Source organism: Gadus macrocephalus, chromosome 5, assembly GCF_031168955.1.
Source record: "Gadus macrocephalus chromosome 5, ASM3116895v1".
Lineage (NCBI taxonomy): Eukaryota > Metazoa > Chordata > Actinopteri > Gadiformes > Gadidae > Gadus > Gadus macrocephalus.
Genome location: NC_082386.1, coordinates 7155594 through 7166408, shown reverse-complemented (window position 1 = coordinate 7166408; position 10815 = coordinate 7155594). Strand labels below are relative to the sequence as shown.

Here is a 10815-nt window from a genome sequence, read left to right as displayed (position 1 = left end):
CCATTTCCAAAATATCCATCGGACAATAATCATCAGTCAGCCTTAACACCTTTACATCGGTCCCCCGGTCCCCCCCCCCCCCCCCCCCCGCCCCCCAGTGTCATGTATTGCACCATCACGCACTTTAGTAATCACCTCTTGCGATGAATACCTGATACCATCCATTGTACTTGGCGATCGTCAGCCTCGCACTGGACCCCCTCCGAGCGGACCTGCTGGTGTTTTTAAAGCAGCCAGGTAGCAGCTGACCGGTCCACCTCTACACAGAGCGGATTGCGTTGATGTTTCAGCACCACGGAGAGCGCAACGCGCATTTTGCTGTTCTAAAAATCTTTTCCGCTAGAGGGGGTCTCGTGGTCGACGCGGACATAGTCTAGTAACGTTTACTGGTCCAATGGAATAAAAAAAAACAAGCATTGACATGATTTTTATTATAAGGAAATGTTACAGAATTTTGAACGAAAGTATATTTAGTTCATATCAAGCTAGAACAAAAATGCTGCATTCTCCACTTTCAAGCTGATCATACACCCTGAGCACATCAATACTTGACACATTATTTATATGTGAGCTTGTGGCTAGGCTATATGTGGCCTGGGACAAAGGACCTCTTTGTCCACTAATTAGATTAGCTCTCTTTCTCTGTTGAGTGTGAGCCGCAGTACAATGTTAGGATAGGATGCGGTCTGAGGTTTCCACTCTCTCAATATTTCCCAGCGTCTGGTGGAGAAGACCTGGTAGATAATGTTAATCTGATAACCTGGCTGCCATTGTCGTCATTCTTGGACGAGGGAGGATGGGGAGGGGGGCGTAAGAGTCACAATGTTTGCCATAAGAGAGGTTAATACTACTACTAATACTACACATTGACCATACACCTCTAAAGACGACGTTGAGGCACCTGTGTTGATAGACACATGAACGACCATGACGCCATGACTTTATAGCAACTGTGTAATGAGAGGTCCTTGGTTTTGATAGGGTGTGAATAGGCTGGTTTGTCTGGATTATTTAGCAGGGCACCTTCCAAGGACTCTTTACATGAAGTGTTCCTCAGGATGCACTGGAAAGAGAGATAGCATTGAAGAGAGAGAGAGATGAAGTGAAAGAGACAGAGACACAGGGCACTCTGTATTTCTCTCTCCATCTTCGTCAATGGGTGAGTGAGAGAGTGGAAGATTCCCATAGAGTGAGTGAGACTAGAGAGACAAGGCTGATAGATAGAAAGAGCAAATGAGATAGAGGTTAAGGAAGGGAGAGATAAGAGAGAGAGACCTGCTGGGAGGTAAGAAGGAGAGATACTGAATGAGACAGAGTGAGACTAAGCCATAGAGAGAGAGAGTGGCTGAGACATATTTATACATAGAGAGACAGTGAGTTAGGTGCACAAGTCAAAGAGAAGATGTTTGGGGATTTCTTGACTCTTGATTAGGTTTATTAGGCCAATGACTGGTCCTTTTAATGTGTTTTCAGCCGATCCGATACAAATAACCGGTTTATTTTAGTCAGCGAAATATTGGGTAGAATTGGCCCGTTTTTTTCTCTAATTCCTCTAAAATGGTCTGCCAGAATTATATATCCGGGGCTGCCTGCCCCACACACCCGATATAAACACAATAACTTTATGATAATTTCATTATGAAGATAATTTTGAGATAATATCATCAATCGTTCTTATTTATCATAATTATTCAGCGTTGTCATTATTTTGACTCATGATCTCAGCCAGAAGGTCCAGCTATAGCAGACAGCTCAGTTATAATGTCTAGGTTTTAAGAAAGCCTAATTTTGATTCCGATGGTTGAGTGACCATGGTGACATGTAAGTAGTGTCATAAGTACTGCTATGTTGACATTTGGATTGTGTTTTTTCAGAGAAATAACTATTTAGAAAATTGCTCTTGCTCATCTGTTATTAAAGCAGCGGAGTAGCCAGTTTGTTAAACATAAATCAAAAAGAATTAGCGTGGGGAGCAGCCTTGTTGTCTATAAAGGTATAGATAATTAAATAGTTCATCCAAAATAGGTGATATAGTGACATACCGGGTGGTTATTGCATCCTATAACCTGGAACAATGAAACAGGCTGCCTGTGGTTAATTTTAGCCTACCTTTATTGATAGTCAGGGTAATTTAATTTAATGAGGATGTGAATGATTTACGAGAATGAACATTCTGAACTGAACATAATGACAGAGCGTCTTGTGCACAATTGTTTTTGAGTCACAAGTTCGGCATCTGCAATCTGAAAGTTTCAAGATGATCGGCCTATACCCGATCACTTGTTAAGGGCGTACATCGTCCAATTACTATCAGTGGTCGATCGATGGCTGCATCACTAGTCTTGAGGAACCAAAAAACATTGCCTAGAGCAGATTGGGGGAAGGGACCTGCCCAGTTGTGCATTTAGTTGACTGTACTTTTCTTTGTTTACATTAGCTTCCATTGTGTTTTCATACCTTAGAAATCAATGCACTGATCCGTAAAGGCATTGGATAAAATAAGAGTTTCCGGTTGATGACAAACACACGACCTTGAATTCACATTGCTTTTTATTTCGTCTCCATTACAAAAATAAGAAACTTAACTTAGTTGAGCTCCTTCTGCCATATGGATTATTCTATTGCTCTGTGGATTCTGAGCTGGCTGTCATGTCACTAATACACAACTCTAGAATAGGCCATTGTTATTGGAGTAAATCTGAGAGCAATCCCTTTATTCATCAGATGGCTTGTATAGAGAAAGCACTTATGTGAATTGCTTCATTGATTGCTTCATTGATATTGTCAAATATAATGTGCTAGTTACCATTCTGTTATGAATATACAGTTATGCAATCTATCATGTGACATGTGCCATGTATTTCTTAGAAATTTGCAATAAACAATGCATAAAAAAACAGAACAACCTTTGAATGAAACATCCCCACAGTACAAAGCCATGTTATACTGCCTCTGCAAGACAAAATGAATGCAAATGTAGTGTGATATACTCCCACGATGAGGTTAACCAATCAGTAAGCCAAACTGGTGTTTTATTGTGCTAGCACCTGCTGCTAACACTGGCAGTGCTACGCTAATGCAGCACACGTTTCATTTATTTAGGTGGTTAGGTGTAGCTTGCGGATGTTATTCTCCAGAGATGAAAAAAACAAACAAGACAAGCTCCTCTCTGATTGTTGTTTACCGGTGTGATGACAGAGACGCAGCTTACTGGTTACTGGAACATTTGAAGTGTGGTGTAGCCCCTGATGCGGCTGCATGCTCACTCATTGGTGACACATGCATGCTTACCACAGTGAGGGGAGGGCTGCGTCATCTGGGGGCTCCCGTGTGTTCTATTGGATTGCAAAGGGGGGGCTGGTTGGTCTGCTAGAGCCGATAATAGTTATAATGGGTCTGGAGAATGTCTTTCTCAAGCAATTCTACCGCCACAGCCTTCTCTAGGAGGGGGTCCTATACATAATAGCAAACATGTACAGGAAACAGTGTAATAATTCTAGATTGGCTTCTAGTTAACAAGAGTTGACATTGTTTCAAAGACGATGTCTTTGAAGTGACCTCCGATATTGTTTTTATCTGTTTATAGAGAGGAGTTGGGCTTCCAAGGACTACCCTAGGGATGCAGGCATGCATCTTACATTTACAATGGATCTACATATACTTTTACAATGGATGTACACTTAAATATGGGAGGCAGAGAAGCATAAATTGCATTGGTAATTGTGACGTAACCATTCGTTGGAAGTATTTATGCAAAATGTATGAAAAAGCTATGCATACTTCAAATTGGCTCCCATAGGTTATGGAACACTGTTATCATTTCATAACATAAGACAACCTTGAATAATGTACCCTTTTCTCTACCTCCTCGTCTCCTGTTTTCTAATTAATTCATAATGAATCCTTAATGGGTCGGTAAGAAGACAGGCTTGAGAGTTGTTGGTTTTTCTCTATTTGGTCTAACTGAAAGCAAACATTCAAATGTGTCCTCGGCTGCGCCTCTTTTCCGACTCTCCCGGGTGAGTGCTGCATCGTCTGGGGTATGTGTGATGTGCTGTTGCTTCAGTTTCCCGGAGTAGGGCCATTCATGGCCATCCACAGCAGCCCCATTGCTTACAATGGTGATCCAGCAAACTTTAACATTTTTAAAGAGCCTCGGAGTTGAGGGCTTTTTTCGCTCCGAGTGCGTTCCTGGGAGTTTCGCGGAGACTTGAGCGGATTAGCTGCCGCTGTTTGTTATTTGGTCACACCATTCACTCTGTGTTGCCATAGGGACACAGAGGAACCCTCAGATACATAATCCAAACACGCGGCTATGCGCATGCAGACATGCTAATTTATGCATGCACACGTGCTCATTTATGCATGCACACACGTACACATGCACGGACACACCATACACATAGACGGACACACACACACACACACACACACACACACACACACACACACACACACACACACACACACACACACACACACACACACACACACACACACAACCACACAACAACACACCCACATACAACCATATACACACACACACACACACACACACACACACACACACACACACACACACACAAACAACCACACACACAGACACACAGAAACATGCAACCACACACACACACACACAAACACACACATAGACACACACACAAACATCCAACCCCCCCCCCCCCCACACACACACAAACATACACACATACAACCAAAAAAAACACACGCACACACACATACATACAACCATACAACCACACCCACACAAAACACACACACACACACACACACACACACACACACACACACACACACACACACACACACACACACACACACACACACACACACACACACGCACACACAATGCACAGGCATCTACACATATGAAGACCCTAATTTAGGCTAGACAGAAGCATACATCAAAAGATACTCTAATAATGAATATTGTGTCACTTCACTTCAATGTAGAGCGTCATTCAGTTAGGATGGTAGTAGAACATAAGGTGTGTGAGACTTTTTGAATGGAGAGTCTCTTTATGCCATGATATCACTATGAAAGGGCTGTGATTTAGAAAGGGGGTGGGGACTTCATCAGCAGAAAGAATAAAAAATCTAAGAAAAAGAGAGTAAAAAAAGGGAATAAGTCAGTGCAGGACAACAGCGGATGATAGGGGGTTCTGCTGTCAGTAAAGTGAGAAGTCGCATTTATAATTCATGTTTCTTTTTTCATGTCAAGACTGCAAGAGTCACCCAAACTGTGAGTGAGGGGTCAATAGGCACTGCAAACCAATGGCAGCATTTATTTTTCGGCCAATTTGAGGACTGCCGGAGGGTTCTCACGATGGGAATTGAGAAAAGGTAGGCAAGAAATTAGATATTTTTTGCTTCTCTGGCCCTGTCAAAGCTGTTGTTTGATTTCACATGCTCTATGTTTAACTGTGTTTTCCTTTGTTTGAAGGGAAAAAGTATCAAAGTTAAAAGCCTAGGTCCTCACAGGTTTATTCACATTTCCATCGTTTTTACAGCTCAAACCATGTTATAGTTATAGCAAGAATGAAGTTGTCAAAAGATTTAATAAGGAAGGTTACGCATTTTTTCTTCATTAAATCTGTTTTGAGACACAGACAAAATGTGTTAGATGTGAGAATATATTTGCAGCATTGCAGCAACCACACATAATCCGTTTACTTTCTGATTGGATTATGAATATCAATCCGAAAGCATGTTCTACTATTGATACATTTCTATTATTGTATTAAATTAAGAGTGAATACACACCTATAAAAGGTGTGTAAGCATTTTTTAATTCTTCACGTAAGGAAAAAAAAATAATCTGAAAACTTAATATGTATATTAAGTAATTGTATGGATTTCATTTGAAACAATTTATTTGAGGATCTCCGAAATGCTAAAAAGCTAATTTGAGTCATGTCTGATTATTTGCTTCATACTTCTGAACCAACGTTATCCAGATATAATTATACACAATTCATAATTATATCTGAATAACAACAAACAATTCATCTGTAAGCAACAAGACTCAATAACCCCACATTCATTGTCAGCCGAGAGGCTACAGGTGATATCGTAGATTGAGTTAGCATTAATTAACTCATTTTGAAGAAATTAGCTTTGGGAGAGCATTGTTCATTTTAAATTAAAATTCATTAGCTAGACCATACACAATATCAGTGTGAAGGTTTTGAAGGCAGACATTTTAATTTGCCTGTGCTGCTCACCATATCCCCAGACAATCCCACTCCATTGCTTTCTATTCTCCATGAATTGGCTTCTCTACCCTTTCTACCTTCTACGACTTACAATCATGAATATTAATTAAGTTTCTCATGAAAATCCTCCACAATCTGTAAATTAATCGATACATAACCACTCTGAAAGCCTTACTTGTGCTCTGCTGGTAAAACCTTTGCTCCTTATGCCCTGTTTACACCTACCCGATAGTGGGCCCCGATGGTGCCCGATGGCTAAATCAGCAGCTATCGTTATAACATCGGCAAATAGCGTGGTTGCATCGGGAAACACCGTTACTCTTCCCGGGAACATCGTTAGACAACGGGAAGAAACGGGAAGAAATGCTCAATGATCGGGCAACAACGGGCAACATCGGCAAAGAACGAACATGTTTGTTAATTTTGGGTCTATCGGGGTAGAATCGGTTACCAGGTGTTGCTATGGGCTAATCGGCTATAATCGGGAATAGAACGGGAGTACAACGTAAGACATCGCAAATCGTTCGGGAATTTTCCTGGGCACATCGGCTATATTCGTTAATCTTCCGCGCTTTATCGTGTTTTATCGTCTTTATATCGGCAACCTCAACACACGAAAGACCCTCGAGAACCCTAGACAAATAACGATTGTGAGTGACCAGATTGTGTTAAGGAAGACCCTCAATCTGCCACTTGGGTATAAATAGGGGGTGATGGATGGATGTCCTACTTTTATAATTACAGGGTACTTCGCCCATTTAGAACCGGCGTTCTATTATTATAAAATCGCTATTGTAATATAAATAAATATATAAATAAATATCAGTCTAAACCAGTCTCCCCTTTGCCTTCTCCCGAAATGACGCCAAATGCGTCATTTGACGTGTTTGGCGTCATTCGAAATGACGTCAAATGACGCCAAACGCACTTCGGGTGTCTTCCCTGGCATACATCGTTATGTTATCGTTATAACATCGGGTATGTGTAAATGCTACCCCGATAAATTGACCCGATCATACATTTTTAGCCCGATGTCACCCGAATCACCCCGACTTCCACATCGGTGGTCCATCGGCCATTAGCGGCCATTAGCGGGATGGTGTAAACGGGGCATTAAATGCTTACCAGTGCTTTTATAGTTTATCCAACCACTAAATCTTCATTGGCTCTGTTTAAGAGGACCTTTCCAATGTCAACAAGCTAATGCAAACATTTGCTTTCTCTGAATCCAAATTATTTTGTTTTGGGGTTCTAACGAACATGGCTCTAAAAAGGAATAAACTGTATTTCTGGCAGCTAAGCAGTTTGTGATCCTGAGATCTCAGTTAACGGCAGTTTAATTTTTGAAAAGCTGTTTATTCAATGTGACTGCTGCAGAGGCACAAACTTGAAAGAGTGGGTTAGGATAAACCCCTTAAGTAAATGTTTGCAAAGGTTCAATCTGTCATTCGAAAAGAAATGTCAGGTTTACAGTAAATATTTAGAAGGAAAGCAAAGTGTGCATGCAAGTGGATGGCTCTGCTTATTTTAGTGTGTCTGGGGTTCCTTTAGGAATTTAATAATACTTTTAATAAATACAAAATATTTAAGAAAAAATGCAATCATGGAATGTAAAATAAACATGAAGTGGAATGGAGTACAAAAATACACAATGTATGTCCTCCAGAAAGACTCGCCTGCTTACCGGACTGAACATTGCCTGACCAGCATTCAGCTATAATCTCTCCCCACTACATGTTTCAGACACTGATCAGGTGATCACCATCTCCATAGAAAAGATTGGACCATTATCTTCAAACATCCGTTTTACCTTTTGCTCTTAACCGTAGTCATCCTGTACCCAGACCTTGCTGCTCGAACGAAACACATTTCAAATATGTTTAAAATAGGCCAATACGCCATCTTAAACGCAGCTCATTCCTTCGTGGGCCCCGACCCAACCAACCCAGCACCCTGTGGCCAAAACGCTGCATGCGTCAGGGCCCCCGCAGAGTCAAATTGTATCTGCAAACAAGGCCCCCCGTTGGTCCGACTGGCCTGCCAAGGCCTGGGCTCGTCTATGGCCCCTCTATTGGTGCTTTGCGTTCTCATATGCAAAGTTGTTTCACCGCAGGCTCACCACTCTGTGGGTAAAAACAACACAAGAACAAAAACAAGAACGGAATCCATTTGGAGCCCGATTTTAGATGTTTCAATAATTGTAGCTTTTCTTTCTCTATTCTTCTCTCCGTCTCTGTCTCTGTCTCTGTCTATGTCTCTGTCTCTCTCTCTCTCTCCTCTCTCTCTCTCTCTCTCTCTCTCTCTCTCTCTCTCTCTCTCTCTCTCTCTCTCTCTCTCTCTCACTCTCACTCTCACTCTCACTCTCACTCTCACTCTCACTCTCTCTCTCCCTCTCTCTCTCTACCTCTCTCTCTCTCCTTTCTCTCTTCTCTCTCTCTCTCTCTCTCTCATGAAACTGCCTTTTCGAGCGTGTAAAGAGACCTACTGAAGCAACGTGGGTTTAAAAACGGCTTCCCTGCCAACCGAAATTGGCACAGGTGTGACTTCAGTTCCCCCCCCCCACACACACACACACAGACACCTAAAGTATTGGCATAGTTACAGGCGCATATTGTGAAACTAAACAGGGACCCTCCACTTATTACCTGGATAAGTTTGCATAGAGAGAGCCTTTCAATCATTTAAATCAATGTCGGACCTAACAAGATTACAACAAGAGCTGTTAACATGCCTTGGTGAGCCAGCTATAACATAGTGCATAGGGTTGGGACCTGCATTGGTTATTGTTGTACTTTGTGGACACCAACCACCCCACAAAGTATTTTGATTTCGAAAACCTGATGTTCAGCTCTCTTAGCATCTTCTTTGAATCACAATCCCTTCCTCAACGTCTTTTACACTGCAGTGCTATGGGTTCCCCAATTGCAGTCTCAGAAACTGTTTGTGGAGATAAAGAAACAGAAAGTCACGATAAAGGTTAAAGCTATCTTCAGAAGGGCCACGAGTCACAGTCTACCGCAAGCAGCCCAGTGTATGTTTTCTCTTTCGTCTCTCAGCCTAAAACGCTGCTATTTTTGAGTATGTTCATGACTGTCGATGGGAATTCATGAAATTGCAAACAGGGACGGAATTTATCAAATATTACTTGGACAGCAGGCACCAGCCAAATTTGGAGAAATTGGCATCCTTGGCAGGTAGAAAAAACTTTATGTTACCCGCCCCAGTGGCAGAAATATTGGTAAGGTTATTAAATAATATGTTTCCTACATGTTAACTGAGCTGGCAGCTAGTCATTATCATCTGCCAACCATGGCGGTTGCATTTTGGGTGCAAAAACAAGTTAATTTCATGCAATCATAATGAACTGTGGAACTGATGGATATCCTTTATGTATGCCATAAACAATCATGCCAACCTTCATCATTACAAAAGCATTTGAGGCCTATTTATGAGGGATGGGTCTTGTGTCCCAGCTCTTGTTTGTCTTTCTTTTTTGATAGAGCTGTAGCAGTAATAGCAGTATATAAGTGAATTAATCTCCTTCGATGTCAGATGAGAAGACTTTAATTCTTGAAATAACATGCATTAGTGGCTGTTGGTGAGAACGTTTACTTTGATAAAACTTTCAAGCACAATATGAATAATAGATATAATTATAGATAAACGATAATTTATTTGTTTTCCTATGTATATGTGTGTGTGTGGCGGGAGGGGGGGCTGGGGAATGCATGCATTTGGGTGTGTGCTGTTTTTGAGTTAAACGGAAGCCTTGAAAAGTGCTAGCTTAAAAGAAAAAGTGCACTAGTGTACTTTACTGTATGAGGGTTGATTTCATAAATGTTCTCCAGTGTGGCATTTCACAAATTTTGTCAAGTGACGGCGTTCACTGAATGATGAGGAAAGGTTATACTCACAATAGTCACTTACAACTGGACAGCAAAGGAGAGATTGAATTGACCTGCTTGTCCCTGATAGGGAGTCTAAATGGGATGTCAGAGTTTAGGTTAAGGAACGCCTGCAAAGGATTAAGTGCTACTCTTGAGTGAAGCCTCCACAGACAAACAGAATTTGGTTTCATGTGCTTCCTTCAGGAGCCGCTACTTCCGCCACTCTAATGGTTGTCTCAGTGTTTAGTCATCTTCACAAACAATTACAATACTACAATTTCTACTGACATTTGTGTTTTACTGCTTTCCTTTTGCCATTGCTTATTGTTCCACAATCCAATGAAGCACTCAAAACTATTCAAATAAACACAATTTAAGGAAGAGAAGGTGCAGTGACTCAGGTGCCTCTGTGTTGCCTCAGTGGGAGACAATCCACCAGATGATTGCACACTTTTCTGCCATAATGTTATTATTGTCTTAGCTTAATTGATATAGCAACTGGATTTTGATGATGCATCTGAAACACCATAACAATCTGGAGCTCTTTGCTTTTTCTAATGTTTTCATTTCAAATTAGCTACTTATGGTGCAGGGAAATGACTACACTTAATAATCAGGGGAAATGTCTCACATACTGTGTATGATGGTGGTGTAATTATTTATAGTATATGTGCACATTTGCCTGTTTATAA

The 10815-nt window shown here is 41.3% G+C and overlaps 1 protein-coding gene across 3 annotated transcripts in view; it reads left to right on the top strand.

Moving 5' to 3' along the window:
- LOC132457650 (leucine-rich repeat and fibronectin type-III domain-containing protein 2) overlaps window positions 1–10815 on the top strand; it is a 76011-nt gene that overhangs the window by 1764 nt on the left and 63432 nt on the right. The window lies entirely within an intron of this gene.